General features: G+C 43.7%; 1 protein-coding gene across 8 annotated transcripts in view; it reads left to right on the top strand.

The window, feature by feature from the left end:
- Positions 1-1694: 1694 nt before the first annotated feature.
- The window catches only part of SRC (SRC proto-oncogene, non-receptor tyrosine kinase), a 113348-nt gene continuing 96674 nt past the window's right edge, over positions 1695-18368 (top strand). For 5 of the 8 annotated variants that reach the window (XM_078150220.1, XM_078150219.1, XM_078150215.1 and 2 more), the window contains exon 1: positions 2449-3396. The gene's annotated coding sequence lies outside the window, so the exon portion shown is untranslated. Of the gene's footprint in view, positions 1717-2448; positions 3397-18368 lie in introns of those variants that run through there. The other 3 variants (XM_078150218.1, XM_078150212.1, XM_078150221.1) reach the window with 3 other exon arrangements.

The following is an 18368-nucleotide window of genomic DNA, read 5'->3' as shown; positions in this document are numbered from 1 at the left end:
CAAAAATTATGTGCTCCTTCATTCAATAAACACTTATCAAGCCTTGACTGTGTAAATCCCTACGTTAGAGGCTATGGGGATATAGAGATAACAATACAGCAATTCACACTTACATAACTTTTGTGAAGTGTTTTTTCCCTCCAATAACCCCCAGAGAAAGACAATACGATGATTATTTTACTCCATTTTACAAATAATAATAATAATAAAAGCTACCATCTCTATACTCTGAGGCTTGCAAAGTGCTTTACAAAACACGATTTCATGTGATCCTCACAACCACTCTGGGAGATAGGTGCTTTAATTATCCCCATTTTACAATTGAGGAAGCTGAAAGAGATTAAATGACTTGCACAGGTTCACACAACTTGTGTCTCAGGCGGGATTTGAACTCAGGTCTTCCTGACTGTATAAGAACTTTATCCAGTTATACCAAGAAGATCAGAAAATCAATAAAGAGGTAAAATGACTTTCCCAGGATCATACATTTAACTGCCCTTAAATCCTTGTCTCTCCAGACTCCAAGTGTGGAGCTCTTACCACTACATTACATTGGATCACAAAATCTCGAGAACAATACAGGATTTTACCTTGTCCTTGCCCCTCAGATAGTTTACAGAGGGACTGATTTTACAGGACTTTGAATTCCAGAATGAGGAGATGGTACTTAATTCTGTGGCTAAATTTTCATTTTAAATTCTAAATTATTATTCTAATTATTTAAATACCTATTTATTCTCTGCCTCTTTTTTTTTTAAACTCCGAGTTTCCATTCTGATCTTTCCCTTCCTCCTCCACTGTAGTCTCTGCCTCACCTTTCCCACAGATGAAATTTCCCATGGATCTTTGTGCTTGGGGACCAAGCAGAGAAATTCCATGACTACGAAAGGAGGAAGGGATGGGAATAGAATAAGAGGAACCAGGTACTGGATGGGACAGATCAATGAATGGATCCAGAGATCAGGATAAAACCAGTCTTATCTAAGCTTTGTGCTTTCCCCAGCCAGTACAGCAATGTTTTACACATAGTAGGAGTATAAGAAATGCTTGTTCAGTGAATTAATGAAAAGAAGGCAGTTTACTCTCCTGAGAGAGGGTTTGGAGGTAGGCACCCTAGCTCTGTCCATCATACTTGACTCTTGCTACTTTCAGTGAAAATGCAAAGCAGCTAATTATTATGATTATTTTTGCCTGGAGAGGAAAGTGTCCTTCACACTAGTAAAAGATTCAAATCATTTTCCTTCCTTTCCTGAGCCCCCAATGATGGCTAAGTGGGGAAAGCTGGGACTAGGAGCCTGCTAGAGAGATATTCCAGTCTTAAACTGGGGTCCATGACCTTATTTTAAAAAATATTTTGATAATTGATTTCTTTTGTAATGTGGGTGTGACACAGTGGATAGAATGCTGGGCCTGGACTCAGGAAGACTTGAGTTCTAGTTGGGTCTGAGACCCGACTAGCTCTGCAACCTTGGGCAAGTCCATTGTCTTCTTGTCAAAGAAGATAATAATAGTACCTTCCTTGAAGGGTTGTGAGGATCACATGAGGTAATATTTGTAAAGCGCTTTGCTAGGTATTATTTATCCCATACATTTTATTTCATGCCTTAATATATATATATATATATATATATATATATATATATTTTTTTTTTTTTAGAAAGGATCCATAGGCTTTACCAGACTGCCAAAGGAGTCCAGGACAAAACCTGCCTTAAGGTAAGGCATTTTACTTCTCTAAGAGTCATTTCCCTCCCTTGTAAAATGTAGATATGTTCTAACCCACTTCACAGGATCAAATTTTAAAACGGATGTAGAAACACTGTATAAATAAACATAAAGGATTGTTTGTATTTAGAAATACTAGTAGTTTTTTTTTACATAAAAATCGATGTATATAATCAGTTCAAGGATCTCTCATCTATGACATAAACTGAGACAGTGTGTAATTGGGAGGTATGGAAGCAGCAATGGAGCGCTGGATGGTCCAAGGGCTATTTTCCCTTTTTGGAGAAGCTAGGTACCCGACGAACAAAACAGTATGTGGATCTCCACCCCCACTCCCCATCCAGGGTTGGGGGTGATTCACGATTAAAAGAGTATGTATGTAAAGGCTGGGGAGGGGATAGGAGTGACTGTGCGGTAAGGTGACAACTCGAAGGAGCTATGGCCTCTGATTTGTGGGAACCAGGAGCAAATAAGACATTCAGCTGTTCCCCCAGATGCAGCCAGGAGCCCCATCGGCAGGGAGAAGGGGGGTATACCTCTTTAGCTCCCAGCTCAGGGCTCATTTCAGGCCGTGTCAGAGTCGGGGATGGAGAATGGGGGAGCGGTAAGGGTTGGGGAATGGGAGGAGGGAGGATGAGAAGAAGGGAGGGGGATTTCTTCCTCAAGCTGTTTCCGGTTTTGCTGCCATATTCCGCTAGAGGGTTTGGGGTTTTTTTCCCCCCTCTCTAGGGAGGGAAGAAAGGGGAGGGGAAGGGAAGGAGAAGGTGGAGAAGGCGACGGCGAAGAGGCTATGAGACACTCTTCAGACCAGGACAGGGTAGACTGGGCTTCTAGTCTCGAGGCAGGACTGGCTTGACCTCCTTTTGGTTCCATTTCGATCTCCCCGCATCCTTTTCCCTTTTCGTAGGTGGTGGGGTTGGGGGCCAGCCCGCTTTCTCTCCCTTTCTCTTCCCTGCTTGGGCAGGCCTCCCGACCCTCGACCTGAATCTCCCCGGAGGAGAGCGGAGCTGCCTTCACCGCCAAGCTTGCACTGCGCTCAGGACTCATAGCCCATCGCCAGCAGCCACAGCTAAGGGGTGGGAGGGTACACCGCGCCCACCACTTAGATCCTCATCCCTCGAGCCCCCATCCCTTCCCCTCACCCCTTAATTCTCTCGTCCCCCATTTCTAGCACGCTTTCACGAGCTCTACTCCCTACCCGCGCCCCTCCATCCTCGGTTCTTCGCTGTTCCCTCCGGAGCCCAGATCCCCGCCCCTCACCCTTATAGCCCCAATCCCTACTCCTTCATTCCTGGCACCCTGATCCCTATCCCACATTCCCATAGCCCGGATCCCTATCTCTAACCCCAGCTACCCCCTTCTCAGTCCACCTCCTTTCCACCAGGAGCACCTAGAATTTCCTTCTTCCTCTCCCTCCTCTTTCCTTCTCTCCCTTCCCCTCCCTTCTTCTTTCTCCTCTTTCTCCTCCTTTCCTCCCTCCCTCTCCTTTCCCTCCTTCTTTCTCCTCCCTTTCTCCCTCCCCTCCCTCCCTGGGCCGCCTTTCCTCCTCCTCTCTCCGACCGATAATTCATTCTCCCCACCGGAGCCAGCCAGTCTGGGTGTCGCGGGAGGATTGGGAGTGAGGAGGAAGAGGAAGAGGAAGAGGTCCACTGTCTTTCTTGGGGAGAGAAGGTAAGAGATTCCCCCTCTCCGCCTCCTTCTTGTCTCTCTCACCCTAGGCGCGCTGTTTGGGGTATGGAGGGGGAGGGGGAAAGGGGAGGGAGAATGTTGAGGCGTGTGTGTGTGTGTGTGTGTGTGTGTGTGTGTGTGTGTGTGTGTGTGTGTGTGTGTGTGTGTGTGTGTGTGTGTGTGTGCGCGCGCGCGCGCGCATATTGGGGGGGCGTTGTCCCGGCTTGTGTGTGTTGGGGGGGCGTTGTCCTCTGTGTGTGTCTGTGGGGGGGGGCGGCGTTGCCCTAACCTCTCACTGGATGGGGCCGCGGGGAAGCTGACCCCGGCTTTGTTTCCCACCCGCCTTGGAGAACCGGCAGATACATTTCCCACCGCGCCTCTCTCTCCAGGATCCTTCCAAACCTAGGGAGTGGACTCTTAAATCGGATCCTAGGGCTCTCGGGCATCGAGCAGGGCCCCGAAGCCCTCCCAAGGGCCCTTGTGGCCCAAGCTCTGGCCTGGCTTGACTCAAGAATGTCGGGGCGTTGAGGTATTTATGGTTTTAGAGGAATCCGGCGGCTTTTGCCTTCTCAGCGGAGGAAGGGAGCTCTAAGCATCAGAGAGAAGTGACTATGGACTAGGGCTTCTATGGAGGAGCCCTTTTGTTGAGATGTGGATTTGGGGGACTGAGTAGGGAATGTCAGGGCTGAGCTGGATAATTGAAGACTTTCTTTAGTTCATTTATTCAAATCACTTGGGAAAACTAGGCAGGGAGAAAAACCCTCAGTCATATCTAGGGCAAAATATGAAATATTAATATCGCTGATGCACTGGAGTCTTCTGATCTGTTCCCCCCTCCTTCCCCCCTTGAAATACTCGTTTCAGAGGGTCTTTGTTTTTTAAACGCTGTAGCTCAGCACAGTTGGGCTCCGTTTGTGAGTCTTCTTTCCCAGGCTCATGGGATTGGTCTTTCTTAGGACCTTAATCAGGCCACCCTCTTTGTTGCCCTCCCCTGTTTTTTTTTTTTGTCTTGGTCTTGAACTTGGTCTTTTAAGGGGAATCCGTGGGAATCTTCGATCTACTCAGTACTCAGAATTGAGCATTCCCCAGCCGAAGTTCTCTTCCTTGAGCTTCATCCATTTTAAATATGTTTATAAACACTGTTAGGGGGAACAGGCCTCGTCCCAGATCTCAGAGCTCAAGGCAGGCTATCCAAGTTGATAAAAGTTTTGGGTCCATTGGTTTGCATTTGGGAGATTTCCTGTTCTGGGCTGTCAGATGAGAGAGCTTTATTGTGGAGAGATAAAGTGAATGATCTGTTAGATGGGGTTGGTGGAGGTGAAATGAGAGAGCCAACTGAATATGGGGCATGTTAAGAGAACATGTGAATTCTGGTGTGGGAATAATCAGAGGGGTGGATGGTGGAGTGAGCCAAAAAACCTGGGCGTGAGTCCCAGCTCCATCCCTTGCAAGTCACTTAGCCTCTTTAAACCTCAGTTTCCTCATTTGTAGAATGGAGATTAGAAAGTTGAACCAGGACCCCCGAGTCTGTGATGAAGAAAACTTTTTATCACTCATAAAGCCCTATGGTAGAGTGGAAGAAACACTCTATTTGGTTTCAGAAGATCTGGATCTGAATCCTAGCTCTACTATCTATTATTCCTTTGACCTTGGGCAAGTCACTGAAACTATGGACCTCTGTCTTCTCATTACAATGATTAAATGATCTCTCAGAGCCTGGAGTCAGACTTAAATTCAGATTCAGCTTCAGACACTTACTGGGCAAGTCACTTAACCTCTGCCTCAGTTTCTTCAACTGTAAAATGGGGTTGTTGTGAGGATCAATAAATAACGTTTGTGAAAGTGCTTAGCACTGTGCCTGGCACATAGTAGGCACTGTATACTTATTCTCTTTGTCCTCCTCTCTCTTCCAGGAGCCCTTCTAGCTCTGAATTTTAGGATCAAGGTTAACCATTATTTGTCTTGGGGACAATAAAGATTCCATTTGAATCTGGGATCATAGCTCTTGACTTTGTGGTGGTAGGATGGATTTTCCTTGACTTCACTCCAGAACTATTTGAGTTATATGTGAATAGGCTAGCCTAGGTTATGGCAGTGCAATTTCAGTGTTATAGGGAATTCACCGTACCATTGCAGGTAAGCACTTTCTCTATAACTTACAGAGTTTCCTAAAATTATGAGAAGTGAAGTGACTTACTTGGGGTCCCACAGGCAGTGTGTGTCAGAGGCAGGACTCTAACCCAGTTCTCCCTTGCTTGGAAGCTGGTTCTTTATCCCCTGTACAACATTGCTTTTCTATAGGATAGACTTATTAAAGGGAGGGAAGAAAAGAATAGGGGATATATTAGAGGTATTCCAAGCAACCCTGATTGTGGGATTGGGTGAGAAGGTAACTGGGAGACAAGCCCCTCTCGGCTGAGCTTGGGAACCTGTCAGCCTGGATTGCTCGGGAGAGTGGTGTCATGACAAAGGTGCTGGATTTGGAATCCTCAGAGTCTGTGTTTGAATCCTGGCTCTGTCACTGTTACCTAGGGCCACCACTCAGGGCCCTAGGCTAGTCATCTGTAAAAACAAAAGCAGTTGAATTTAGATGATTTCTAATGCCTTATCTGATCCAAACTCATGTAATGGCTGGTGGCTGGTTTTGTGGATCCTGTGGTCTGAGCTCTCAACCAGGGGTCAAGTTGCCTGAGAGAAGGGAGCCAGACAGTGGATAGAAGGCACTGGCAGCTCCTCAAATAGCCCTTCTTGGGATATATTCTGGGTGCCAACAGCTTCTGCCAGACCCACTGGGGCTCTTGCCCATTGTCGGTCCCTCTTTGCTTTGCTTTCTTAGCTGTTTTTTCCTTTGAAGAAGAGGTAACTTGACCCATACATTTGCACAGCACTTTATACTTTTTTAAAAAAGCTTTCACATTTGTCATCTCTCATTTGATCCTCACAATAACCTTGACAAAGGCTATATTATCCCCATTTTACAGATGAAGCCAAGAGAACAAAAGTGACTTATTCAGCTCGTGATAAACCTGGGACTAGAATCCAGGGCTTATTTACCTTAATCTCCTGCTCTTACCAGTGTGCTATACCACATCTCTAGGCCCTTAGGTCTCCTTAGGAGCACTGAGCATGTCAAGAAATACATACCTGTGGGGGCAGCTAGGTGGCGCAGTGAACAGAGCTCTGGCCTTGGAGTGAGGAGGACATGAGTTCAAATGCAGCCTCAGACACTTGATACTTACTAGCTGTGTGACCCTGGGCAAGTGACTTAACCCCAATCACCTCACCAAAAAGCAAAAAATAAAAATAAAAAAAATATTATACACACACACACACACACACACACACGTATGCATATACATACCATGCATGCATCCTCACATATACACATAGGGTGTCCCAAAAATGTTAATGCATTTTTAAAGCTATTAGATATGTATGTGTGTGTGTGTGCGTGTGTGTGTGTGTGTACCTATCTGTCTATCTGTTTGTCTACAGACATGTCTAATCTATCTCTTTTTTGAGGGAGAAGGCAGGAGTAGAAATTTCACCAATGCCTATCAGCAACTCCTGGGTAATGTACAGTTGTAGAGAGTTGCTTGTGTGTCTCTGAGAGGTTAATGACTTCCCCATGGTCACATAGCTTATCTCTAGCAAAGGTTGGATTTGAACCGAAGTCTTCTTGATCTTTATCTATTACCCCGCAATGCCTCTCTTTTTAGGTAAATATTTCATTAGAACTTCATAAACATCTCATTTGATCATCCCAACAATTCTGTGAAGGAAGTAGTGTTATTAACCTCATTTTGCTGATGAGAAAACAGAGGCTTAGAATGGTGAAGGTCAGTGCTCATGCTCATACTCCTGGTAAAAGTAGTAGCTGAAATTTGTATCTGCATCTCTTTTGACTCCTTTCCTTTACTCTCATACCTAACACCCTGTCCACCTCCCATAGCTGGCATCATGGTGTACTGGGGGAAAAAAATACTGGATTTGGACTAAGACCTGGATTTGAATCTCAGCTCTGCCATTTACTACTTGGGCAAATTATTTACACTTCTGGGGCCTCAGTTTATTTCCCTCTAAAATGAAAGACTTAGAGTCTAAGTCCTTAGGGGTGGGGTGGGGAACCTTCAGCCTCGAGGCTACATGTGGCCCTCAAGTATGGCCCTCTGACTGAGTCCATGTTTTACAGAACAAATCCTTTTATTAAGGGGATTTGTTCTATGAAGTTTGGATTCAGTCAAAGGGCTGCACTTGAGAACCTAGAAGGCCACATGTGCCTCAAGGCCGCAGGTTCCCCACTCCTGACTTAGACTAAAAGATGTTTAAGTTCTTTTTTAGCATTAATATTCAATAATCCTATAAGATATCATTATCTTAGAGAGGCCCAATGCCTTCAATATTATCTTGAGAAGTCACTCAGAAGACTGCTTGAACTGAAAGTGAGGAAGACCTACCTGGGTTCAAATCCTTTCTCTGACACTTAGAGCTAAGTCACTTAACCTCTGAACTATTGTTTCCAAATCTGTAATATTAGATTAGTATTTCATTTAGTACCTTCCTCACAAGGTGCTTGTGAATTTTAAATAAGAAACAAATGTCAAACATTTAGCAAATCTTGATGTTCTATATATCTCAGCTATTATTAAGTGCTTATTGTTTGATGATAATGACTCATTTCTGTAGCACTTGCCTTACAAAAGACCTGTGAGGTAGGTAGTACTAAAATTATTTTTCTGATTTTTACAGATCAAATGATATATATGTATGTATGTGTGTATGTACAGAGCACTTTGCAAAGCTTAATTTTATTGTTTACTAGTCATGTCTAACTTTCCCTCACCCCATTTGAGGTTTTCTTGGCCAAGATACTGGAGTGGTTTGCCATTTCCTTCTCCAGCTCATTTTACTGATGAGGAAAGTTAGGCAAACAGGGTTAAGTGACTTGCTCAGGGTCACACAGGTAGCAAGTGTCTGAGGCCAGATTTGAACTCAGGAAGATGAGTCCTCCTGACTCCAGGCCTAGCACTCTATCCGCTGTGCCACCTAGCTGACCTGCAAAGCTTGAAGTTTTGTATAAATATGACGATGATGACGATGAAGAAACTAAAGCTCAGAGAGGGCAAGTGACTTGCACAGCTGATAAAGATCAGGCCCTAGTTTGTACATGTCTTCAGTGAATCCAGGGTTAGCAGCCTTTCCTTCCTGCTACATGAGAGCAGCTTTGGTATTATGATTCAAAGGTATCATAAGCTGCCTTACTTCCAAGGAATTGATACTTGGATAGGGGGTGGGGTGGGTGGGGAGAGTCAGTATAGTGTAGTGAAAAGGCCACTGGAGTTGCAGTCAGAGGACCTGGGTTCAAGTCCTGTTTCTGCTACCCATGGATGTTTAGGAAATCATTACCTCTTTCTAGGTTTTAATTTCCTTATCTATTTGTTATTGTTAAATGGTTTCAGTCATGTTCAATTCTTCAAGACCACATTTGGGGCTTAAGGACTAGATAAGCTTTAAGATTCCTTCCAGTTCTGATATTCTGTGGGGTTTTAAGTAAAAACAGGAGTTTGGGGAGGAGAGATCACTTCCATTAGGAGTTGGGGGGGCATCAAGGAAGGCTTCATGGAGGAGGATGCCACCTGACCTGGGCCTTGCAAATAGGTATTTTATGGCTGGAGTGGCATGTGGTGGGATGGAGGGAGTTTTTGGTGGGCAGAAGGAGCTGCCTTCAAAGACATGGAGAGGAGAAAGGGTAGGATGAGAAAAGAAGACACTGATAAGGAATCAATATGACTAACGTTTAGATTGAGTTTTTGGATTTAAAAAATACTTTCCTCACAATGATGATTCAGACAGAGGCTGGGGAATGTTACTCAGGTGCCTACTATGTGCAGAGCACTGTGTGTCTGACTCATGTTCTTCCTTCCCTCCAGTGCCCTCCCCCTTTTTCTCTGACTCTCCAAAGTGTAACAAGCCTTCTAGGCTGGTCTCAGATCCACATCCTCTGAAAGGCCTTCCTGACCCACCCTGATCCACACAGAATCTCCCTGCTCTTCTATTCATGCCTCCAGCACCCACTGACCCCTTCCTTTAATGACTTAGTATAAACTGCTTTACATTTTTATTTACCTGTTCAGTGTTGTTGGTTTTCCTCAAGTAGACCTGAAGCTCCTTGAAATTCTCCCCATTGGACCCTTGCCGTGCCCTGTGCTGAGCAGGTGCCCCGAGAGCATTTGTTCCACAGTTGTTTTGCCTGTGGTAGGCACTTATTACATGTTTGTTGGATTGAACTTAATCATGTGTCCATGTAATTCTTTAAGACTCGAAGTTGCAGAGAAACTGCCAACCTGTACTGGTAGAGGGAGTTTCTTCACCTGGGAGTTCCTCATACCAGTGAGATCTCAGGAGCAGCCCATATCCCCTTTCCCTTCCATGTCACCTACTAGTCTGTGGCTACCCTGTGATTTCTCTGATGATAACAATGATAAGGATGATGATGATGATGATGATGATGATGATGATAACAAGAGAGGCTCCCATTTCTCTAGTGTTTTAGGGTTTACTGATTGCTTTTTTTTATTTTGCAGGCAGTAGGGTTAAGTGACTTGCCCAGGGTCACTCAGCTAGTAAGTGTCAAGTATCAGAGGCTAGATTTGAACTCAAGTCCTGACTCCAGGGCCAGTACTCTATCCACTGATAGCTGCTCCTTACTGATTGCCTTCTTCATGACAGCCCTAAGTAGGTCTTGCAAATCATATCATCCTCATTTTATAGATGAGTAAACAGGTTTAGAGAGGAGAGGGGACTTGGCTAGTTTGAAAGAGTTCAGAATCACAGCTCAAACACAGGGCCAAAGTGGCTTGAACATTTTTTTTTAGGCAATTTGGGTTAAGTGACTTGCCCAGGGTCACACAGCTAGTGAATGTCAAGTGTTTGGTCTGAGGCCGGATTTGAACTCAGGTCCTCCTGACTTCAGGGCTGGTACTCTATCCACTGCGTCACCTAGCTGCCTCGGCTTGAACATTTTTTGAGAAGTGGGGAAGGGAGGTTTCAGAGCTGTGTGTAGGGATCTCTGGGTAAGGGGATGGACCCCATGCTAATCAGCAGCCACTTGGCACTTGGAAGCCTTAGAGAGGTGCCTAGATTCACAGAGAGATTAAATGACTTGCCACAGTAAATATGTGTCAAAGATGGAACTTGAACTCAGGTTTTTCTGACTCCGGGGTGAACCCTCTGTGCACTGCCTATGTTAGGGCATTCTGACTAGCGGAAGTAGCTCTGTTGGCTGGTAGACTGCATCTTTTCCCATCTTTGTACCTTCAAGGTATAGCATAGTGTAAACACTTAAAAAATGTTTGTTCTACTGAATTAAATCAAGTTGAATGAGATTTCTGAGCCCAGTGATCTTTCCATTATACCATACTGCTTCATAGTCTGAGTTTTCTGTTTCCTGTGCCTTAGTTTCTCTCTGAGATTGATACCAAATGTCTTGCTGCACTGCCTTTTAAAATGTTATTGTTTCATGGGAAAGGATGAGTAGGCTCACAGCTGCATGCAGGGTTTTCCCAGCTTCAGTGCTTGGATTTGCTTGGCCCTGATGAGTGAAGCATTTGACAAGGCAGGTGAGAAATCATACCCACCAAGTGTGCAGAGGGAAAGAAAATGATTTGTGCTTCATGTGTGGTTTGACCTAAAATTCACTTTTCTTGAATGCTTTTATTTATGATCTTGAGCTTTTTTCTTTCCCCCAAGTTCCATGAAATTTCCATATCCCCTTGCTGCAATGGACTGCTCAGTTTCTTTCTGGCTCATATGCTTTGTCTCACACTGGGTCTACCTCCAACTCCTCTCCCACCACCATCCCCTTTCCCTTCTCTGACTGCTCCAACCTGCATCCAAAACTCCTTTTTAAGGAGGGGCTGACATGGGCTATAGATATGGGATATGAAAAGGGCAATGGTAGGATTTGAGAGTCCTGGGTTCTAGTAGATCTGCTCCCACCTTGTCCTCCTAGCCCTAAAATCCTATGTTCTAAGGTAGTTTCAATTTTTTTTACATTCTGTGTTCCAAAATCCCTTTCAGCTCTCACAGTTTATATACCAATGTTTCTCCCTAGCACTGATATTCAGTTTTCTATGATCTCTTCCAGCTTTAGCATTTTATGTTCTAAATTCTCTTCCAATTCTGACATTCTATGTGCTAAGGTCTCTTTCAGTGTTAACATTCTATGTTTTAAGATTCTTTCCAGCTTTAACATTCTGTATTCTCTAAGGTCTCTTCCAGTTCTGATGTTCTGTGTTCTTTGTCCTTAGAATCCTTCCATTTCTGCCGCCCTAGGATTCTAGGTTGTCCTGTTCCAAAAGGGCAGCTCTCTGTTTTTGTCTCTTACTTGGGTGGTGAATCCAAGCAGCAATAAACCATGGAGGGGCAGGACAGCTTCCCAAAGGCCCATTGGAGAGAAGTACTAAATTGAGTCCCTCTCTTCCTGTGCAGCTCTATAGAGCTCTTTTAAAAAGGCCACTTCTAAAAATTGCTGCTTTTTGGCACCATTTGGGGGAAATTTGCCGGCTAACTAAAGCTACATTGTTTCCTGCACTGTCTGTAAAATCACTTGTTCCTTTATCTTTGAGTACAATTTCCCACATGACATCACTTCCCCACATTACATCTGACTTTTTTTTTGACTTTTTTTTCCTGCTCTCCCCCCCTCCCCCCACCCCCTTCCCCATCTCTATTGGAAAGTTTATTACTGCTTCCAGCCAGAATGGTGCATCCTGGGCCCCAGGACAGAGAGCTGTCTGATTCCTTTCCAGGCCTGGGCAGCATTTCCTTCTACATGCTGGTTGTTGTCTGTCCTAGGTTAAAAACTCCTATGGGCCTCATCTTCTTTGACTTCTTTAATACAGGGCCTATCTCACCATGCAAACTTAATGCTTTCAGTATAGCAAAATCTCATCAATTTAGACTCTCCCAATTGAGGAGGAGTCAGAAGTGGAGCAGTGGCTTTCCTTTGCTTTATCTTGGGGAAAAAAAAAGGTTTACTAAGCAAATTGATAGAGTAAACTAGATTATAAGTATAATGATTAACCTAACCCATTTAAGAGGATAGGAGCCCAGAGCTAGAGGGAAGCTTTGAACATGTAATATGGGAGCTGGAAGGAACCTTAAAATATAGAACAAATAATGGGGGAACTGGAAGGGAACTTAGAACATAAAACAAAGAGTGTTAGAGCCATGAGGAACTTTAGAACATGCCTATTGGGGCATCCTAACTAGTTCTGGTGGGTCTGTTAGTTTTAGTAGATAGTAAGCTACTTGAGGGCAGGGACTGTGCCTTTTCATTTTTGTAGCTCAAATGCCAAGCATTGTGCCTTGCACATAACAGATGCTTAATAAATGTTTGTTGAATTGATTTTATTGAAATAGAATGTCAGAGTTATAAGGAAACTTAGAACATGGGATGTCAGTGCTGGAAGGGACCTTGAATATGCCCTAGTCCAGGCTTTTGTTTTACAGAGGAACAACTGAGGCCTCAAGAAAAGTGACTTGTTTAGTGAAATTGGTGGCTCTGGGGGCAGAGCTCAATATAATAGGGGAGGAATGCAGAGAGACTTGTGCTAATGTCCTCTCATTTAGTTCCAGATTCCATCCTTGGGGCCCTATGGGGTGAGTGTAATAATCACAAGGAAAAAAAATCTCCTACTTGAAGTTGACAGATTATGAAGGCCCTGAGATGCACCCATCCCCAGGCAGTGTGGCGTAGCAGAAGTACTGGCCTGGGAGTCCTTGCTTGTCTTTAAGTCATTTCCCTTCTTTGGACTCAGTTTTCTTCTTTGTTAATCAAAGTGGTTGGAACAGTTGATCTTTATGCTCCTTGTCAGCTCTGAGAGCCTTGTTGTTGTTCAGTCATTTCAGTTTGTGACCCCATTTGGGGTTTTCTTGGCAAAAATACTGAAGTTGTTTGCCATTTCCTTCTCCAGCTCATTTGACAGATGAGGAAGCTGAGGCAAACAGGGTTAGGCCACTTGCCCAGGCTCACACAGCTAGTAAATGTCTAAGGCCAGATTTGAACTCAGAAAGATGACTCTTCCTGACTTAAGGCCAGGCACTCTATGCACTATGGCACCACCTAGCTGCCCTCTGAGAGGCTGTCTTCCTTTATTCTTAACAACTAACAATACTAGGGGAGTGGGAGAGGGGAGAGCACTGTTGTGTGAACTCTGTCACTAAGCAACTCATCCAGTCAGTCTTGTATATTTGGGCCCCACACAAATGGATTCCAGATTTCTCTTTAACATTTAATGCAACAATATACTGCTCAGCCCATGATACCAAATGAAGTAAAGGCCTTTCAGGAAAAATTCCACTTGGTGAATTGCTTATTTTCCAGATTTCTTAAAATATACCTAGACCTCTGTAACACAGAATAACTAGAGGAGGTTCCTTCTGATTTAGTGAATGTTGTTGTTGGGTGGCTAGGTGGCACAGTGGCTAGATCACTTGGTCTGTAGTCAGGAAGACCTGAGTTCAAATGTGACCTCAGATAGTTATTATAGCTGTGTGACCCTGGGCAAGCGACTTAACCCTGTTTGCCTCATTTTCCTCATCTGTAAAATATACCGGAGAAGGAAATGGCAAACCACTCCAGTATCTTTGCCAAGAAAAACCCCAAATGGGGTCACAAAGAGTTGGACATGTCCGAACAACAACCATCACATTGTGTGTGTATGTGTGTGTGTGTGTGTGTGTGTATAACACACACACATAATTTTACGAAAATATTTTAAAGGGAATACAATTGTATTGTATTCAGCTGCATTTATTAACTCTAATTATTAGAGTTAGAAGACCTGCTTAAATGAAAAGAATTTGTTACTGGCCACAAACAGCCAGTGAAGGAATCTTATCTACTAGTCCTGTCTTTACCACTAACTCATAAGGGGCCTTGAGCAAATCACTTCTCTCAACTCCTCAGTTTCCTCATCTTTAAAATAAAGATTTAGTGATTTTTTTTTGTCCCCACCCATCTGCTGGGGGTGCTGTAGAGATAAGATGAAATACCCAGTATGACAGCACTGAAATATAAAAACTTTATTGATAAATTCTGTTTCAACACATCATAAAAACTCCCAGTTGAATTTTCTGCAATGTACAATATCAAAAACTAGCATGAAAAAGTGATTGCAATTGATAATATATACAGCCTCATGCTTTAGTATTTTTGTCTTTGTTAAAAGAAAGGATAAGGGCAGCTAGGTAGTTCAGTGGATAGAGCACTAGCCCTGGAGTCAGGAGGACCTGAGTTCAAATCCAGCCTCAGACACATAACACTTACTAGCTATATGACCCTGGGCAAGTCACTTAATCCCATTGCCTAGCTCCTCCCCCCAAAAAAATAATAAAAAAAAAATAAAAGAAAGGACAGTCTACAATTCACAGGTTTTTACCAATGTCATTATAGCATTGTAGATTTAGAGCTGGAAAGGCCCAGGGTTCTTAACCTTTTTGGTTTCCTCACCTCCTTTGCCAGTCTGATGAAGCTATAGCCCCTTCTCACAGTAATGTTTTAAAATACATTAAATGAAGTACATCGAATCACAAGGGAAACCAAAATTGTGTTGAAATACAGTTATCAGTTTTTTTAAAAAAAGTTACTGAACTCCAGATTAAAAACCTCTGATCTAGGGCAACCTCTTTATTATACAAATAAGGAAAACAAGACCCATAAGAGTTAAGTGACTTAGGTCATGAAGGTGTCAAATAGCAGAGTTAGGCTTTGAATTGAAGTCCTCTTATGTCATTTCATTTCATAGATTTTTGAGCAGGAGGGGACCTTCGATATCTACCCCCTTCATTTTACAGTTGAGGAAACTGAGGTTCAGAGGAATTAAGTGACTCACCCCAGGTCACACAGGCAGGTCTTAGCTCAGTCTAGATTCAAAACTAGGTCCTCTGAATCCATAGCGTGCATGCTTTCCTCTATGCTCTGTTGTTGCTAAGCTTTTTGAGTTTGGAAACATCTTGCATTGTTGCTATTTAGAACTCGCTTCATTTACATAGTTGCAATTGTTATATCTATTGTTCTTTTGGTTCTGCTTTGTTGCTCTGCTGTGACTGAGGTCTGAAATAAATGTGCTGTATAGATGTAAATTGTTGTTACATCTTTATGACTCAGAAGCCCAAGTCTTTGGCTTCAGTCATTACCACAGCAGCCTTGTGTATTGGAAAGAACACTGCACATTCTGGAAGGACCTGGGTTCAAATCTTCTATCTGACTGATTTATTGAGCCCATGAGCAAGTAATAAACTTTTGGAGCCTCCGTTTCCTCATCTGTAAAATAAGGATAATAGTACTGATTTTATCTCCCTTTTAGGGTTATTGTGAGCCTCGACTGAATCCACATTCATAAAGTACTTTGCCAGTCTTAAAATACTATACAAATATCAGTTCTTATTAGTCGAAGTTCTGCCATTGCCCTAACCTTCAGAATCCAGCTCAAGGCCTCCCTTGCTCAGGAAGCCTTCCCCGGCAGTCAGACAGGTGAGACCTGGATTATTGTTCCTGCTCTGCTGCTGACCCTGTGTGACCTTGGGCCAGTTATTTCTTTTCTCTGGACCTCAGTTTGTTTCCTTCCTTCCTTCCTCCCTCCCTTCCTTCCTTCCAGAGGTTAAGTGACTTGTCCAAGGTCTCACAGTTAATGAGTGTCAAGTATCTGAGGCCAGATTTGAACTCAGGTCCTCCTGGCTCCCGGGCCGGAGCTCAATCCACTGTGCCACTTAGCTGCCCCTGGACTTCAGTTTTCTTTTGTGAAAAATGAGAAGTTTGGACTTGATGAGCTCCAAGGGCACTTCCAGTCCTAATACTCTATGTTCTAAGTCCCTCTTTTGTTCCACCATCCTATATTTTAAAGTCCCTTATAGCTTGAAATTTCTGAGGTCTTTTCTAATTCCAACTTGCATCTCTGACATTCCCTGTTCCGAGTTTGCTTCCAGCTCTGATATTCTGTGTTCGGGGGTCTCTTCTAGCTCTTGACATTCTGTGGCTCCATAATTTGATCTTTAATTCGTTATCACAGCATGGGCTGTATTGGGTTAGTGCATTATAAAAATCTGTTGTTGGAATGGAAATCCCTTGGTGACATGACAAGCATCCAGAAGTATTGCCTTCTGAACTGGTGCCTAAATAGAATGTCTCTCCAGTTGTTTATTTTTATAGCTCAGATGAATCTCGTTTTTATCCTTCAGAGTGTCACTGGCCATCTCCATTTGAATTCTCCATTATTAGGGAAAAGAATTGTCCAGGCTCTTTGGGGATTGCAGGCTTTTGGTTCCTGCTATGTTGTGGAAGTTTTGAAGCTTCTGATAGCTGAACTCTTCCCTTTGGCTTGTTGCTGTCTCCCTGCTATCAGATGGATCAGGTCCAGCCAGAAGTGGAGCTGGATGCTTTGGCTTCAGTTCTTACTTCTTGGCTGGGGCAGGGCATTCCCACACTGTGTGTGGAGTAACACACTTAGGGGTTGGCAACTGACGGCTTGCGGACCAAAGATGGCAGGCGGGAGGGTTATCAGTGGGTGATAGCCTGATGTTGCCATCATGCACTCCTACCTGCTGGCCCCTGCTGTTTGCAGGAGTTGTTGCCCACAGTTATCTTCTTATAGTTGACATGGGCGGGGGTGGGGGTGGGGGGTGGTCTGCTGACTTGAGACAGTAGTTTACAGATCTTGCCAAATCAGAGTCACTAGATGTCAGAACTGAAGCATACCTTTGACTTTAGTTGATCTAGCCAAGCCCCTGAGGCCCAGACCAAGGTCACACAGAAAATTAGTGGCCCCCTAGCCACAGGACCCAAGTGTTCTGACTCTACCCTGTCCCAGGTTCTTTCTACTCCACCGTGGTGAATCCTGATGTGGTTTTAGGTAGCAACCATCAGTTGCCAGGTACCACATTTGATTCATTTCAAGTCCTAGGGGTGTTCTCCTTCAACAAAAGCCTTTTTTTTTAAAAAAAGAATCATATTTTATTGGTCACCCCCTTTTTTGTGCTGTTTTGCAAACAAATCTCAATACAAACATAAAAACAGGTCTTGCTTATTAGATTATCATTTAGTATTTTGGATCTTATTTACAAGGAAAAAATTTTGCACAAAAAGGTACATCCAAGAATTATGGGCATGTCTAGTAGTAAAGGTAGAATTACTTACTTCCCCGTCCTCAAACATGCAAACATCCATATACATATTCAATGAAGGAAAAGTGCTTTTAAGAGTGAACATTATTTAAAACCACATTCTTAGAATTCATTGTACTTGATTATAAAAATACAGTTAAGTTAAATATGAACAAAAGCCTTTCTTAAGAGCCAATTGTGGTCCTGGCCTTGTGCTGTGTAGGTTATAAGAGAAGCAGAGGATATGGTGCCTGCTCTCAAAAATCTTACCATGTCAGTGGGGAGATGAAATTGATGTACTTCAAACAGCCTGAAAATAGTATAAGACAGTTTATCATCAAGAGCTTGATTGTGTGATGCAGACAGTTGGATCTGGAAGAGCTCAGAGGAGGGGGAGAAGTCGCAGTGAGCTGGCGCATCAGGGGAAGGCATCTTGGAGGACATGAGGCTGGAGCTGGGCCTTCAAGAGTGGGTGGACTGGTAAGGCTAGAGGTTACAGGTTTTCACTTGGCATTATTAGCAAGGAGAATTAGCCTCATGGATCTCCTTTCATGCAACATTCATTTTCTTCTTAGATTCCCAATGACATAGATGAGAAGTGGGCACCTGAATCTGTCAGGTTGGCATGAAGTTGACTGGTCCCATGGTAGCTTGATAGATTAATATCTAAGTCTGTTCTTGGAAACAGCAGCATCCCTTCATTAGCTTTGTGAAGCTGTTGTTTTGTTCTGTGTGGCTGGTTACCCTCCCTAGAGTTTAACTGGGCCTGGGCCTTATGGACCAGCTTTGCCCAGCTCTATCTAGTCGAGAGC

Source organism: Phascolarctos cinereus, unplaced genomic scaffold (assembly GCF_003287225.1).
Source record: "Phascolarctos cinereus isolate Bilbo 61053 unplaced genomic scaffold, phaCin_HiC Scaffold_2;HRSCAF=192, whole genome shotgun sequence".
Classification (NCBI taxonomy): Eukaryota; Metazoa; Chordata; class Mammalia; order Diprotodontia; family Phascolarctidae; genus Phascolarctos; species Phascolarctos cinereus.
This window is presented reverse-complemented; position numbering and strand designations above follow the sequence as displayed.